We start from the raw sequence: 18,118 nt of genomic DNA, 5'->3' as shown, positions 1-18,118 counted from the left end.
TCATTTGTTTGCATCTGAGTGATTTGCGGTGTTCATTCGGCATCAGCAACACTTACAAGAAATATGAGGGGAAATAAATTTGCCACAGACATTATACACCATGCTGCAGTAATTACAAACTGCTGGCCTGAAAGCCGCCCGAGGTAGTGGAAATATATGAATACACCGTGTTGGGGAGAAAGACAGAGAAAAGGGAGGGAAGAAGGAAGAATGGAATTGACATGAATGAACCCCATGCCAAGCAGGAAGATAGCACCTTCACCTTGTCATCTCATCCCTTCAGGCATCTGGTGACATATGTCTGTTGTTGACTTTGGCTGCTGAAAAGAATATGAGATCCAAGCTGAAGAATAGCAGTACCCATGGAGGAAGAAAAACTGAGAAATACGTCCAATTGCCCTCCGGACCCCTGCAAGGCTCCGTTCCCAAAGCACCAGATGTGTATGAATACGGAAGCAAATGAAGACCTATCAGAATCAGTAAGTCAGCAGATAGAACAGCTGGCGACATCCACCTAATGCCCTACCTGAGCCCACACCGCCAGTCCACCAGCCGCCCAGATGCACGCGTGGGTGTGTGCATACGTAGTCTTGCCAGTAACCCAGTTTCCTTACGCTAGGCCACGTTACTAATCTGCAGTGAGCCAGCCTGCTTCACCACATCAAAGATCCTGCTTCTAGGGCTGGCTGGCATCCGTCTCTCTCCCAACCCACAGCATCTCCTACAGAACCAAAGCTTCTTTTCAATCACAAGCCTGACAAGCAGGGAGCACCCTATAAGCAAGAGTAACATGGGCATACTTGTGCTTACTTCCCAGTGTGTAGTGAACAACCTGTGGTAAAACCCATGTGAAGCTGTTCACCACAGTTTATTAACTAAGCACAGATAAGCCTGTGTTGACCTAGCTTTTGGGGTCATCTGTCCTCTATGACCACGCACATACACATACATGTGTATGCAAAAACACAGGAGACTAGAGGCTTATTATCCAAATAAATTGAACTGGAGAATCTTAGACCAGGGACACGAGGCACAGGGTTGGGCAAAGCTAAGGGATCAAGGTGGAATCGGGGATTTGCTTAGACCACCTGCCCCACTCCTGACCTGTTGTTGGAACAGCGGCCAACTTTCTATATAACCTGGCAACATGGTGAAGGACTTTTCAAGTAAAAGCCAATGTTGCAATGTTGGCAAACACTTCATGGGGTACTCTTCTAAGTGCTTTATATTTGTTCCCTCATTTTTAGCCTCATCCTCTGAGCTAAGTATTTCCATTATTCCCATCTCACCTATGAGCAAACCGAGACAGAAAAGTTAACAATCCTTCTTCTTATCCTGTTACTAAACCACAAACAATTGTCAAACTCCAGCTACACTGAGGGAACACACAGGATGATACAGCCATCCTCAGATCACACAAACACAGCCCACAATGATCCCCTGTGCTCTCACTTCATACTTGGAACTTGACAACCTTTTTTTTTTTTTTTTTTTAACTTTTTATTGTGAATTGAGTGAAGGTTTACAGACAAGATCATCAGTTTTACATCCAACAAATCACACACTTTGTTTTATCTCAAAGACTGCAGTCCCTTCCATGCAACAAGACTTACCCCACTTCCGTCCATTCCATCCCCCTTTCCATCCCTTCTCAACTTTGTCCTTAGGAAAATGTTGCCCCTTTGATTTTGAATGATTGACCATTTCATGGTGAACATACCTCACCAGTGTTGTTTTTCTCCCTGGTATGGCGCTACAAGATAATGCACTGAAGCTCACGGTCTGTTTGAGCCACAGATTCAGTGGTTTGAACCCACCAGTTGCTCCTAGGAAGCCCTATGCAGGGTCGCTAAGTATCAGAACTGACTCCATTGTATTTAACAACAACATACCTATCTAATGCTTGGCAAAAAAAATGGGCCATGAAGGTCAGTTCCTTCCCAGACCTAAAGGTGTTCGAGGGACACAGTCTCAGATTCCTCCAGCCTCTTTCTGATCATAAGCCTGGTCTTTTTATTGATAATTTTGAGTAACGGTCTACATTTTCTGCCACTCTCTCCAGGACCTTCTAATGTGATCCCTTTAAGAACAGGACATCCAGTAATTGCAAACCACTGAAGAAAGTTCTCCAGAAGAAACAAGATAGACAGTAACCAGCAATGAGATGGGGAGAAACTCAGACCAGAGCAACACAAAGACCAGAAGAAAATCGTTTTAAAAAAAACAAACTGATTCGTATCTCCAAAGGAATAAAAGAAGATAAGACAGCCATTAAAAAAAAAAAAATCAATAAAAAAAGAAACAAGCAGATACATGATTGAAATGGTGAATATGTTGTATATATATATTGCTAAAATAAATAAAAGAAAGAAGCGAGAAGAAAACAAAGTTTCAGAAATATAAAAGAAAAGGAAATGTCACGGACTAAATTGTTACCACCACCACTTCACCCGCCAAAATAAAAGTGTGTGTTACAAATCACAACCTCTGTGCCTGAGGGTTTAAATTCCACTTGAGAAGGGGTTGTTTTGCCTATGCTAACTGGGCAGGGTTAATACAAGGTGTGTTTTGAGATAGGAAAAGAGATGAAGTAAGCAAGCAAAGAGCAGAGCTGTGGGGAGAGAGAAACCAGGGTACATGAAGGTCACCAGGAACGGTAGCTAGAGAGCCAAGACGCTTCCTCCAGAGCCCACGAAGAGAAGCAGGCTTCCCCAGCTGCCGACCCTCCACACTCAGACTTCTAGGCTGTAGAACTATGAAAAAATAGATATCTTTGCTTGTTAAAGCATATGCTTGTGGTATATCTGCTATAGCCCAAAATTAAAAACAAACAAATCCCTACTGCCATCAAGTCAATTCCAACTCATAGCGGTAGGGCTTCTGAGATTAAATCTTTACAGGGATAGTCTTATCTTTCTGGGGGGTTTGAATCATCAACCTTTCAGTTAGCAGTCCAGTTCTTACTCCACAACACACCACCTAACTAAGAAAGACAGTTAACATTTAAAAACCAAACAATAAGACTGAAAATTTCAAGGAAAACTCTCTCAAGAAGTATAAGTCAAATTTTTATATATGTCTGAGTGTTTAAAAAAAGAGCTAAAATGAATAGTGAGAAATACTGTTAACTGTGAGAGAGTACTGTTAGGTGGTGGGAATGATAATTATTGTAATGAAACAAAGTATATGATTTGTTGATCGTAAAAATGATGATCTGCCCTGTAAACTTTCACCCAATTTACAATAAGAACTTTACAAAAAGAAAGAAAGAAATGGAAAAAAAGTGCTTCCAAGCCAAAATTAGTCCAAGAGGACCAAAACATGCTCATCCAGATAAGACACTGGAGAATCTGGCGGGGAGGAATTGTCAAAGAAATAATACAAAAAAGTCCCTCAGCCTTGAATGGCATAAATCTTCAATGATCATTGTAATTTATGTATGAACAGGACCACTGAGTGTCCCTTCCCTACATCCTTAGCAAGATAAAGAAATTCACCGCCCCCCCACCAAAAAATAAAAAAAGATTTTAGAAGTTGTCATCTAGGCTAGTCCGCACCCTGGCCCCTCAGGTGCTGCAGAGTAAAACTATGTGCCATAGGGTTCTCAATGGCTGATTTTTCAAAGTAGATCACCAGGTCTTTCTTCTGAGGAGCTTCTGGGTGGATTTGAACCTCCAACCTTTCTGTTAGCAGCTGAAAGTTTAGAAGTATATACTACCTAGGAACGCCAAAGAAGCTCACCCAACCGAAATACTTACAGGCATCGACTCATCTTTATTCCATGGAGTAGCTGGCAGGTTTGAACCACTGACCTTGCAGCTAACAGTCCACCACTTAACCCACTGTGCCACCAGGAGTCCTTAAAGAAGCTCACGATCTGGTCCAAAAGACATTAACATAAATACCATATAGCGCTTCGGGTACGAGTTGCACCAGATTGTCCAGAGGAGAAGCCTCTAACCCTTTCTGGACTGAAGGCAGCTGGGAGAAGTGACTGACCTCCCCCTGACTTTCTACCTGAAAATGCGTGGTCATAGGACCTTCCAAAATCCATGGCTCCCTTGAGCCAGTCTGGCACTTTGGAAGCACTTTGACAGGTTTGTGCTCTGAAAAACTCAGAAGTTACAAAGATGGAAGAAGCCAGAACCATCTCCACTGAGGCCTTCATAAAAGGCGGTGGTGGGGGAGCATGAAGAGAGGTAAGGACCCCAGACTGGGTCTCCCTGAGCTTTTGATGAAGGCAGCTGAGTTTCCCCAGAATCTCGAGCCACAGTTCTAAAGAAGAAAGACTGTTAAAAGAGAGATTAAGAGGTATAAAAATAGTATTAGATTTCAAGGCACCCTGAGGCCTGTCAGGTCCCTGTGCAGAGTGAATTGCTTAAAGGCGATGATCACAATGAGTCACCAGTGTGTGCTTGGCACTGTCCTGATGCCTCTTGAAAAAGCAAACGCTGGGGCCATTGTTTGTGTCAAAAATACTTCTGAAGAGGCTGCAGAATTCAAAAGGTGCTGAGACACTCAAGTCTGGAGGGACAGAAAGACAAAGGAAGAGAGAGGGAGCCACAGGCACAGCCAGTCAGAGAGGGCTGCCAAAGTAAGGCTGACATAGGAAAGGACAGGTTGTGGGGGCGGAGCTGAGTTCGAGTCTCTCTAGTATGTGGAGCTTCCATTGGGTACTTTTTAAGGGCTGCTGTTGTGTCGATTCTGACTCATAGCAACCTTGTGTGGGGTTTTCGGGAAGCAGTGGGTTCGAACTGTAGACCTTGTATTAGCAGTCCAGTGTTTATCTTACAGTGCCACACCTAGGCACCATGTATTTAAGTGTGAAATCTCAGTGAAAGCAATGGGTTCTTGAGGGGGCTGTGAGACCTTGAAGAAATCATTGTCCCTCTCTGAGCCTCTCAGTGTCATCTCCTAGAAAGTGAGAGTAACCGTCTATATTGCTCAAGGTCTGGGGGAGTGTAAATGAGACAATGCGGGCAAAAATTCCAGGCATCCACGAAGGGATCAGTAAATGATGTTTTTGTTGTTTTTGTTGTTGATTAAGTGCCTTGATCAAGTTGGTTCCATCTCATAGCGACCTTGTATAGTGTTTCCAAGGAGTGACTGGTGAGTTTGAACCACCAACCTTATGGTTCAAACCAACCTTGCAGTCAGTGCTGTATCTCACAGACCTTTTTTGCTGTTGTTCTTACTAAGTAACATCTAGTCAGTTCCATCTCATAGCGACCTTGTACAGAGTTTCCAAGGAGCGGCTGATGAGTTTGAACCTCTGACCTTGTGGTTCAAATCGACCTTGAGGTCCAGTGTTTTATCCCACAGAATCATACAGATCTTCTTATTGTTGTTAAGTGCAGTCGAGTCAGTTCCAACCCATAACGACCCTGTATAGGGTTTCCAAGGAGCAGCTGGTGAGCTAGAACCACCGAACTTGCAGTTCAAATGACTTTGCAGTCTGACACATTAGCCCACAACAGGACTTGTTAGTTGTCGTTAAATAGAGCTGCCCCAAGTCATGGAGACCCCAAGCCCAACAGGTTGAAAAGCTGTCTATTCTTGTATAAACATTATGGTTTTTTGTACATCAGGCTGGTGTGATCCATAAGGGTTTCTATTGACGGGTTTGTTTGTGGATTTCTAGGCCTTTTTTCCTAATCCTGGTTCATCTGAGTCTGGAAGCTCCACTGAAAGCTGATCAGCAACACACAACTTTCCACAGTCAGACACGTGGTGGCTGTGCACGAAACACATTGGTCAGTATTCGAACTCAGGTCTCCTGCATGGAAGACACTACAAGGGGGCTTCCAAATGGGATGAAAAGATAACAGAATTTCCCCACAAACTTTGGGAAGCTCCCTCATATATAACAGCTGAATCGAAATAATAATAATAAATCAGTGAATACTGATATTTAACAAGAGTACATTGTACTCATCACTGTTTTGAACATTTCATATTCATACATTATCTGTACAAAAATTTAGTCTTTCAGGGCAAATTTATGAGTTATGTAATTTTGCAATCCCATTTGGTTAATGCAGAGACTGGGGCACAAAGAGATTAAGACAGCAAGTTGTCCAAAGTCACACAATAACTAGAGAAGCCAGAGTCCAAACCCAGGATATTTGTCATCATCCTTGCTGGGTTTCTAGAATGATGGCATTGGAGCAAGCTTACAGTGTTCCTGTCCCAAGCCCTCTCTATCTCTCCCCAGGATTCCTATTCATGTCAGAATGCTTCTAAAACATCTTGCCAAACAGCCAGTCCATTCCTGCTTGTACTCTTCCAGTGACGGGGCACAGCAGCTTCTTCAATTTCTGGATAACACTAAGATTTGGAAACCCTCCCTCCTCAAGTGAAATGTATTCATGGATTAATTCCAGATTCAAAGTCTGACGTGAGCGTTAGATGAAGCTGGGTGAATGGCACAAAGAAACCATCTGTAGTACCTTGGTAACTTTTCTAAAACTCAGGAAGTATTGCAAAATAAGAAGTTTAAAATCAGATAGAAATAAAGAAGTCATTCAAAGCCAGTGCACCTATTTCATGGGCATCCCCTTAATAACCTTCTGATTGCCCCAGAAAGTGGGGCCCAGAAGAATATTTGGGGACCATGAGTTATTCTGTTGATGCATGCATCTGGTTAAGTTCTTGACCCCTAGATAAAAGGTTGGCAGTTCAAAACCACCCAGAGACACCTTAGAAGATGGAACTGGCACAGTGGCCTCACTAAGGGGTTCTGGGGTGGGGCACACCACACCCCCAACACCAAAAGACTGCAGGGTCCATGGTTGGTGTGTAAATTACTGTCACACTTCAGTCTGGGTGTGGGCTGGTGGTCGTAGCACCTTCCACTGAGCACCTGCCACGTAGCACCTGCCACAAGAGGGTGTCTGCTTTGTCTGGTAGGAGAGGGGAGCTGTGGGGAGCAGAAGGGGTGTGGCTTTGAGGGGTGGGGCCAAGTCACTCCACCCATGAGGGAGGACCCTGAGTTACTGTTGCAGGTGGTACTAACCCTAATGATGTCACTGGTCTGACAATCTACTTCTAAAAGGTCCCACCCAGCCTTCAAAAGGCAATGAAGCAGTTCTCTTCTGAACTCATAGGGGTGCCGTAAGTCCAACCAGACCCAACAACAAGTCACAACCACAGCATTCATTCTAAATAAAGTACACCTGTGACCCTCATTCACACACATACACACACACACACATAGTGCATGCTGCTGAAACAGGTCCCAAGCAGATAACCATGTTGTCTCTTCCAGGGCTACAGGCTGAGAGGGACCCTGGGATTTCTTGTAGCCATTTGTTAGGAGAGAATTGTCCCAGGTTTTTCTCTTTCTTTACAGGGGCAACAATGGTGCAGCTGAGCTGCTGTGGAAAAGAATAACATTGCCTTCCTTAAAAAAAAAAAAAAAGCAACAGTTAAAAATACCCAATGGTACATACTGCAATTATCATTCAAAATAAATGCAGGAGCGGAGCCGTGACATTAACAAGCCTTGTGCTGCAGCTGCCTGCTAATTGAAAGCCATCCCTAGCAACGGGCTGAGATGTCCGATGCTAATTGCTAATTTAGTCTATCTGTCTGATGTCGGCAGGGATTCCATGGGGCAAGGCCTAAGGCTGCTGCTTTCTCCATCATAGTCCAATGTCAGGTCGTTCTCTGGGAGGGGGCTGTTGGAAAGGGGTCAATATTGCATGGAGATCAGGAATTGAAGAATTCACTATTTGCCTTGGATTCACAAATCATTTTCCAGCAGGGAAGGTCCAATGAAAGCTGGGAACCAAACTCCCATTAGTACAGCAGCCACACTGACTGTAGCTCCTTAGGAGGTGCAAGCACTTTGCTCTCCTCCGTTAACTAGCTGCACCTTGGAAGAAAGACCTGGTTGTATGCTTTAACAAAGGTGGCCATTCTACTTTGTCACATGGCATCAGTGAGTCAGAATCAGTTTGATGGCACACAAGAGCAACAGCATTGTGTCTCTGGAAGGCATCTCAATTCCTTTTGGGAATGAGGGGTAGACAGGAACCAATAATGAGTATGACAGCTACCTCTGTATCCACAGTAACCACACCGGAAGTGACCGGTCACTGAGGTGAGAAGCCTGAGCCAGAGGGCAGACAGCTCTGCCTGCTTCTGTTTGATCTGTCCCAGCCCTGTTTACAAAAGATGCATGGCACTGCCACCTTCCCGGCAGGCAAGTGGGAGGATTGAAGACATAGTCCAGGGCTTCCCACTGCCTGTGGGGATCTAGTTTTCCATCAGTGTTGAGCCAAGAAACCAAGCCCATTATTATGGAATCGATTTCGACTCATAGCAACTCAACATGTTACAAAATAGAACAACCCAACATGTTACAACTCAACATGTTACAAAATAGAACAGCAGATTGTGAGACTTTTCGACAACAGTGCGTAGTGTTGTTATAAGTTCCATGGCGTCTGTTCTGACTAATAGAGACCCTGTGTAGGGTTTCTGAGGATTGACTGGTGGGATTGAACCAACCTTATGCCTAGCAGTCTAGTACTGATCCTATAACACCACACCAGGGCTCTGTAGTGCCAATGGGTAGATTCAAACTGCTGACCTTTTGGTTGGCAGCAATGCATTTTACCTTTTATGCCACCAGAGCATCTTAGAGACTCAGTAGAATTGTATAAGAAACATGGTGTATCCCAAAAGTATCCGGGATGTGGTGGGGCGCTGGTGATGTGCTGTGCACCCAACAGTCAAGTGGCAATCCACAATGTTCTTAGAAAAACACAATTAGGGAATGGGTATGGAGGGGGCAGGAAGAGCATCCAAGTCTTGTAGCTGTCCTTAGAGGCAGCTTACACTTCGGATGTTTGTTTTTCTTAATCCTCCATGGGGTCATGTGTCCTTTGAAGGCTGTAGATCATGTGGTAAATCATTCTTCTATTCTCCACGGTGCCCTGCACGTCGTGAATCAAATTTATAGACTCAATCTAGAAATGAGAATACCTGCTTCAAAGGAGCCCTCAGAATTTGACTAGACAATGCGTGTCAACTGCTCAGCACAGAGCTGGTACCAGGGAAGGTTCCACAGGGGCACCCAGTGGCCCAGCATGCACTTAAACACTTATTGACTTGGGGAAGTGCTTAAGGCAGACAGAATTGCTTCAATGCTGCCCACCTGCTGGGGAAAGAGAAGAAGTGTGTGTGGGGGTGGGGGGGACATCAACTTCGGAGAAGAAAGAGGAGGGGATAGGCAGCGGGGAAGGTGGGCAGGTGAAGTGGAGGAGGAGAGAAGAGGAAATGGGGGAAGAATGGGAGGGAATCGGAGTACAAGGGGAAGGGAGACGCTGAAAGGATGATAACACTCAGTTGTAAGTGCTGACTGTTAACAGGGTTCATGTTGTGGAGAAAACTATTGTTGTAGATGCAGTAACAGTGAGAAAGTGGACTGAGGGGGAAGCACTGTTGGATTCAGGTACAGTGGCAGAACTAAAAGTCCCTTGAAGGTATTTGATGATATTTTGTGAAGCCTGGAGTCTCCCAGAGCAAGAAAATCATCTTCTCTCAGTGAAATGTTATCAAAGGTCAAACAAGGGAAGGACAAGACTCTTGGAGAGCCATTGGATCAGACAGGCATCTGGATGGATGGTGCCTGAGTGACCTCCCACTGAGGACTTTTGCCTATTGAAGGACTGACTGTTCATGACTAGTTTGGATTGAAAAAAATGATTGAGAGGGGAAGATCTTAGAAGCATGAAAAGGCAAATGGCTAAAAAGAGCCAGGGGGTTCCTGCAATGCAGTAAAGTACTTATATGACCCTTGTAGGCATAGTCTGAAGGAGCTCTGGTAGCGTAGTGGTTATGAGTCTTGTGCCAACCTCAAGGTCAGCAGTTCGAAACTCCCAGTGGTTCCATGGGAGAAAGATGAGGCTTTCTGCTCCTGTAAAAATTTACAGCCTCAGAAACCCTGTGCAGGGTCACTCCATGGTACTTAACAACAAAAATAACAAGGCATAGTCTGGGTGGGGATATGCAAATGAAGTGCTAGTGATCACCAAGATGATTGGATAGTTTGCTAATAATGCAAATAATGTGAATGGCATCCTTGTAGGGGTTGTTGTTGTTAAGTGCTGTCAAGTTGGTTCTGACTCACAGTAACCCCATATAGAGTTTTGGAGGAGCAGCTCGTGAGTGTTAACTGTCAACTTTGTGATTTGCAGTCCAGAGCTGATCCTACAGTGCCACACATGGAATCTCTTATAGGGGTGGGACCATCCAAATAAGGTATACAGAACCCTAACAAGGGGATTAAATCCTGCTGGACTTAGAATGAGCCATCCCAGAGGTAGACAGGGGTACCTTGCCACCGCTGTCTTAGTCTGGGCTCTCTAGAGAAGCTTGCATATGGATATATAATGAGAGGTTTCTACCAGGGAAGTGGCTCACACAGTTGTAGAGGTGGGCGAACCACCATTGGTCAGATGTCTCACGTAGCTGCCTGACTGATGAACCTAGATCAGCAGGCCAGACATCAGGCAGGCAGATAGGCAGACAGGTAGGTCCGGCAGGTAAGAAGCCAGGTTGCTGATGACTCCCAGTATCAGCAGGCCACTGGTTCAAGTTAAAAGAATCAGAGGTCAGAGGCCGAGCCAGATACAAGATCCAGACCCAGCAGCCTGAGTGTCCAATACATTGGAGCAGGCCACACCCCTGAGGAAGCTTTGCTCCAATTGGCTGGCTGCTCATAGTAGAAGTCATCAAAAAAGTGCTTACATTGTATTAGGTCTCATCCTAGGGGATAACTACATCCCAACTGTCAAATCACTGAGAATCCTGGCCCAGTCAAAAGGACTCAAAACCTTCCTTATCACAACCACCAAGAAAGACAAGTCCAAGTGCAGTGCATCCTTTGGACCCAGGATCCCTGCACTGAGAACTTGTTAGACAAGGAGAGAGAACTTTGAAGCAGAGACCCAGAAAGAGGTGGAGGTACAACTGTAGCAAGACCAATAGCAACATAAGATGGCAGGAGCCACAAGACAAGTGGAAGGCAGTTGAAGTAGGGTCTGTGGAGCTGAACTAAGTGGTTTAATAAACCCCAGAGACATTCTGCTGCTTTGCTTGTCGGGCGTGGGGAATGGGGAGTTAATAGATGTTACTGATTTTGCAATCGTCCATCAACCATCATAGGTTTTATCCCCTGTTAAAGTTTTCAGAAGCTAGGCAAAGCATTGCGGTGCCTGGCCCTCAAACGTGCCATGTGCCTTTCCTCTCAGGTCAAGAATCACTGCGCAAACTGGAATTGTTACCTTTTTTTTCCCTGCCCATCATGTAAATCAAACGTCTAGGGACATTAGTCTCGCTCATATGATCCGAGAGTAAATAGACAAAGGCTCACAAAACAGACTAAATGCTTTAGAGAAAGGAAGACCGCTTAAGGGAAATAAGACCCAATATATCCAGACTACACTCCCAGCTAAGGTTACTCAAGGTATAAGTAGATTTGTGTTATCTTTCAGTAACCCAGAAATTGATTGGAACTTAATCCAACAGCATTTTGGGAGGTTGTGGAACAATATACACTTGTTTGTGGATATTCATCAGCTACATGCTCAAATTTATGATATAAGTAATTCTCAAAGTGAACACTGAGTGGCTACTAATTTGCTACCCCTGCTAGAGAGCCTTCTGTTGTAGCCCCTGAGTCACTCCATCTCATTGAGGGTCTTTCTCTTTTCACTCACTTTTCCAAGCGTGACGTCCTTCTCCAGGGACTGGCTCCTCCTGATAACATGTCCGAAGCATGTAAGGTAAAGTTGTGCCATCTCGGTTCTAGGGAGCATTCTGACTAAACTTCTTCCAAGATGGAATTTCCAAGCCCAAACACAAGAGGTAGTGTACCAAGGGGAGCGGGGAGTACTCATGTTAGAGATGATGGAGAGGTACAGCAGTTTGGAAAAACTGGGCATTTAGGACGTCTTTAGCCTCCACCTCATAGGAACCAGCTTTGTGCTTATTAAAGAAATTATTCATTTAGCAAAAGAAGAGGTGAAGAAAAGAGAAAAATTGAAGGGAGGGGAAGGGAGAGAAGGGAAGCAAAGGGTTCCCAACCCCAGGAGAAAAATAGCTCACTCCACCAGGAGATTCCGGGTACAGCTGCGGAATGGAGGTTTGCCTGTCTGGCCTTAACTAGAGACCAGACGTCCATGTCTGCCTCTATTCAAAGAGCCCACTTGGCCCGTCATTTACCAGTCCCAAGAACCATAGACAAAAGGTATAGGTGCCACGCCACCGTGCACTTCTCTGTGGTTCTGTAGACACTTTGGTGATGTGGACGTTGCTTTCATCTCTGTTCCAGGAGATGGAGTAGGGCCAGCCCTGACTCTTCACTTTGATTCACACATAAGACTGCTGTGGTTTGCTAGAATGAGCAGAGAGCCCACCTTGGAGGTACCCAGGGCTGCAATAGGATGTGTGGAATCCAGTGATGGAACAGGTGGAGCCCCTGATGCCAGACCTGCAGAACCACCAACGCTCTTCAGTTGTGACAGGACAGATGTGTTTTGCATACAGGAAGGATCTGAATTCAGGAGACAGAAGGTGGCCAAAGGGTGAGATATTGGCCGCCTAACCCCTGTATCTTTAAATATGACCACATTTGGAAACAGAATGTTCTTTTGTTGTACTAAAGAAGCTTTTGTAGCATAGACTGTGCCCTAAATCTAACCACATTTGAGTTTAAAACACATGCAGAGTAGGCACCGAACACATCGCCCACTGCCATCAAGATGAGTCTGTCTCACAGTGACCCTTATAGGAGAGTAGAACTACCCCCGTTCTCTTCTGTCCTAGAGCATCACTATGATTGGATTCTACTCAACAGCAGTGGTAGTTCAAACCCACCAGCCTCTCCTCAGAAACCCTATACTGGATCACTATGAGTAGGAAATGATTCAAAATCACATAACAACTTTTTATTATGATTTGGGTGAAAGTTTACAGGGTAAATTAGTTTCCATTCATCAGTTCAGACACATTTTGGTTTTTGACCAAAAATTGGAACCATTTTGACCATTGATTGGAACCCCCACAATGAATATCTCTCTTCCCACTTCCTCTCTGGGTTCCCCACCTCCATTTGTCCGATTGCACTATTCCTAGTCCTTCTGAACCTTATCCCTGGACAAATGCTGTACTTTTGATTATGGATGGTTGATTATTCTCAGGAACTATAAAAGTCTACTACCCTATCTCCTTAACAGAGAGATTGGCTCATCCGAGTTCATGACCTTTTGGTTAGCAGACAAGCTGTGCTTAACCACTCAGCAACACACACACACACAGAGTTGTGGAGCCATGGGGTCCCCACCTCTCCATCTCAATAGTCATTGTCCCCTAATCTGTCCTGCTTAATAAATGCTTTTCAGCCTGACCCCTTTTCCTCTGATCACCCCCCTTCAGATAAGCAAACCCAAGCCCACTTCTGTTGAGCCAATTCTGCTCATAGCAACCCTATAGGACAGAGTGGGACCATAGGGTTTCCAAGGCTGTAAATCTTTACGGAAGCAGACAGCCTCATCTTTCTTCTGAGGAGCAGCTGGTGGGTTTAAATCACAGCCGTCCATCTAGACCCTTCAAAGGTGTGCCTCCAAGAGCTGAAACCAAACTTCTATAATCAACGAGAGATTATATTAGCTGCTTTATCTGTATTCTATTGCTGGGTAATAAATTACCACAGTCTTATCAGCTTAAAAACAATGCCCATTTATAAATTCACAGTTTAAAGTTTGGCACAGTATGTCTGGGTCCTCAGCTTGGGGCATCACAGGCTGGAATCAAGGTGTGTTGTTGTTGTTAATTGCCAGCTCATATTGCTCCTATGTGCAACAGGGCAAAAGGGTGCCCAGTCCTGCTCTTTACTTGCAATTGTTTTTATGACGAAATCCATTGTTGCAGCCACTGGACCAATCCATCTCACTGGGGGAGGAAGGGTCTTCTTCTCTTTCACTGACCCCCTACCAATCATGATGTTCTTTTCTAGGAAATGGTCCCTCCTGATAACATGTCCAAAGTATGGGAGACAAAGCCTCGTCTTGCTTTCCTCACTTCTGAGAAGTATTCTGGCTGAACTTTTTCCAAGATAAGTTGGTTTGTTTTTCTGGCACTCCATGGAACTTTCAATATTCTTCACCAACACCATACCATAATTCAAATGCGTTAATTCTTCCACCACTTTCCTTATTCATTGTCTAGCTTTCCCGTGCTGAGATGATTGCAAATACCATGGTTTGAGTCAGGGGCACCTTAGACCTCACAGTGACATTTTTGATCTTTAACATTTGAAGAGGTCTTTAGTGGCAGATTTGCTCAATGCAATATGCTGATTGATTTTTTGACTGCTGTGCATTGAATGTGGAATCGCGGAGTGGTGAGGCTGAGTTTTTGCCTGGAAGCTCAGGGGAGAAATGGGCTTGTAGCTCAGTCTTGCTTGGAAGCATAAGTGTCTTGCTTCTCTATGATGAAGCTCTTGGTTCCTTGCCAGCTGGTATCTGGGGGTCATTCTCAGCTTCTAGCAGCTACACACATTCCTGATGGTGGTCTTCTCCATCTTCAGCCAGCAATACTTCAAATCTCAGACTTTCTCGGTTTCAGTCCTATAGACAGATTCAGCAGTTCCCGTGAGTAAGTCAGAATCCTTGTGTGGTACTGTAAGATAAGCCCTGAACTGCTAACCACCAGGTAGGTGGTTCAAACCTACCAGTCGATCCTTAGAAACCCCCTACAGGATCACTATAAGTCAGAATCAACCCGAAGGCACTTAACAACAACAAGATTAACTCACATCCACACAGATCATCTCCCTGCTACAACTGATCCAGAACCCTAATTGAATCTGCAAAATCCTGTGTAGCCATATAACACACAAAATCAGGAGATTGATATTCAACATAGCTACAGGTCCCACCCAAATGCAGGAGGGGAGGTTACTCAAGGGCAAGAGTCTTAGAATTCTGCCTACTTCAATTATGTAAGCAACAACATCAGACTGGTAAACCTGGTGGAATTGAGATCCACCAACACCTCCACGTGTCCTTGTTTACTTGTTGCTGTTTGGGACCCAGGTATTTAAATATCCACTTTTGCCAAAGAGCAGAAAAGCATCCCAGTTCTTCTGCCTGGAAAGGTTCCATGAAATATACTTCTTAAGGAATATGGAAAGAGCCCTGTGGCACAGTGGGTTAAGCATTTGGGCTGTTAACCTCAGGGTCAGCAGTTCAACCCCATCAGCTGCTCCTCAAGAGAAGGATGAGGCTGTGAGTTTCTGCAAAGATTTACTGTTTCAGAAACCCAAGCATTGGTTCTACTTTGTGCTGGATGGGTCCCATGAATCAGAATGAACTCAGTAATGCTCAGTTTTTTCAAAGGAGGGTAGAAATCAGTTGCTGTTGAGTTAATTCCAACTCTTGGCAACCATTTATTTCAGGTAGAATGGTATTCTTTACGGTTGTCAAGGCTGTGACCTTTTAGAAGTAGATAGACAGGCCTTTCTTCTGGATGGATTTGAACCCCCAACCTGTCAGTTAGTAGATCGGTGTCTAACCCTTTGTGCCACCAGGAGCAATTCTGTTCTGAAACAAAAAGAGTTGCCATATCAGAATCAGTTCTGCAGCGGAGGCTTTGTAGGGTACGTTTTGGTGTTAAGGAGACCAGTCACCCAGCACCCTCCCCTCGCTGGAGATAAGAGGTTGGGGACCCGGGTGGATCAGGAGTCCCTGCGGATCTGCAGCAGAGCGCACTGGCTGCCAACAATTCTGCAGGAGGAGAAATGCATCTGAGCTCAGTACTGGTTCCATACATATGTGCACATTTTACACAAAGCCTGTTGATTTTAAAAATCAATTTCTCCCCTCCAGTTGGCATACTGACAGGAGAGACAAATACCCAGAGTCCCTGTCAGAGGTAATACTGGTCACTCCTCTGGGACGTGCTGTGTGTGAAGAAGATAAGAAGGTCTAAAGCCCAGAAAGCAGTCTACCTTTATTGTCTTTGTTGTTGTTGTTAAGTGCCTTCATGTCAGTTCTGACTCATACTGACCACGTAGAGGATTTCCAAAAAACAGCTAGTGGGTTTGAACCTGTAGTCTAGTGCTTATCCCACATACCAGGACTCCCTTTACTATCTCAGAAAGATTTCCATAATAGGTATGTATGTATTTTGAAATAGTTAATAATACTTTAGTTATATGCATCTTTTCTTTAATTGATTTAATATATTTATGAAAACTTTCTTTTTTACTTACGGTCTTCAGTTCTCCCCCTAGTTCTATTTTTCCTATAAAGCTCTAGGTCTTATGATGACACACTCACCTCTTTTGAATGACTGTCTGACCCCTTCTTGGGTGTTTCAGAAGCACCACTGTATCCAGTCCCACAGTCTAGGAGAAGGGAGCATCACATCTTCAGGGCAAATCTAAACAGAAAAGGGGCTGGGCAGGAAACCAATACTTGTGAGCTAGGAAGGCCAGAATCTAGACAGGGAGTGGGCAGTGGGTAGCAGCCAGTGCTGGACCGGTCTTTGCTGTCTTTCTACAGAGCTCCAGGATCGACTTTGTTTGTCTGTCCACTCTACCCACTTTCCAGAAGCTTCTCTCACGTCAGCCCTGTCTTCTGGAAAAGGCCAACCTCTATTTGTCTCCTGGGATTTTTACAATGTGCCTGTTTCAAGAAAGTGAATCTCTATGTACAAATATTGAAAAGGAAAAGTTACCATCAAGTCAAGTCCCACTCCTGATGACCCTTAGAGTTCTCAATGGCTGGTTTTCCAGAAGCAGATGGACAGCCCTTCTTTCGGGGTAGCTTTAGGTTGACTCGAATTTCCAAACTTTCAGTTAGCAGCTGCGTTTGTTACTATTTGTACCTCAAGGATTCCTGTACAAATATGAGTTTGTTGTTGTTAAGTGCCATCGAGTTGGCTCCAGTTCATAGCGACACTGTATAGGGTTTCTAAGGATCTGCTAGTGGGTTTGAACTGCCGACCTCTTGGTTAACAGTCCAGTGCTTATCTTACAGCACCACAGCAGGACTCTAAATATGAGTATGTTGTTGTTGTTTAGTGCCATTGAGTCAACTCTGACCCATAGTGACCCTGTATAGTGTTTCCGATGAGCAGCTGGTGAGCTTGAACTGCCAACCTTGCAGTTCAAAAGGCTTTGCAATCTGGCACATTAACCCACAGCACCACACCAGGACTCCAAAATGTGAGTATGATCTTCAGTTTTTCATTAAAACAAGCTTAAGGTCATGAGACTGAGACAGAAAATAATCATTTTTATGCAACTGTATCTGGAAGGGGTGGTGGCCGAGGCTAGGGAAGTCCCAGGGACCCATGTCAATGCCAGCGCTGGTTGGGGTCGAAGCATCCACCACCTGTCTTTCTCACCTTCGCCCACTCAACTCCAGCTTTCTACTCCAGCAGGTATTTTCTAATTTTATCTTTTCTGAGTTTTCATTTCAGCAATACATCTTCACAAATGGCCACTGCTCCTGAACCATTTTCACAAAAGAAATGAAAACTGTGATCATCAGGGTGAGGAAACAAATGCATTTCATTTTGTTATAGGAATGAAGAGACCGCAGTCACTCCTACCCAGAAAAGATGCCCCTGCCAGTTCCTGGCTCCCGCTTTGAGCATTCCTGGAACATGGCCATGGTCATTGGTAATTCCCAGCTATGTTATCCACCCCCAGTCTCAACTGTGCCTACCTGCCTGTGGGACAAAGTCTCTTCCTCAGCTCTGGTCCCTCCCTTTGGAATGGTTCTGATAACAACTGCCCTGCAGGATGGTTGTGACACTGAAAGCCACCTGGTACACACTGTCCACCAGAAAGAATGACGGCTGGCTTCACATTTAAAATAGAGCCAGAAGAGGCATATTTATCTAATGTGCACAGACTGGACAAAGTTTTCATGCCACGTGGTGATGTAGATGCTGCCACGGAAAGCAATAGGGATGAGACCCATTCCACCATGGGAAAGTCTCCAGAAAAACCGGAATCTCTGAGCCAGGCTACCTATCCATATCTACCTTCATCTAGAATGCTCTGGAAATGCCCTCCATGGTAGACTGAACAGCT

The sequence above is a fragment of the Chrysochloris asiatica genome, unplaced genomic scaffold, assembly GCF_000296735.1.
Source record: "Chrysochloris asiatica unplaced genomic scaffold, ChrAsi1.0 scaffold00001, whole genome shotgun sequence".
NCBI classification, from domain to species: domain Eukaryota; kingdom Metazoa; phylum Chordata; class Mammalia; order Afrosoricida; family Chrysochloridae; genus Chrysochloris; species Chrysochloris asiatica.
The sequence above is the reverse complement of the archived record's forward strand: the minus strand, read 5'-3'. Positions refer to the sequence as shown.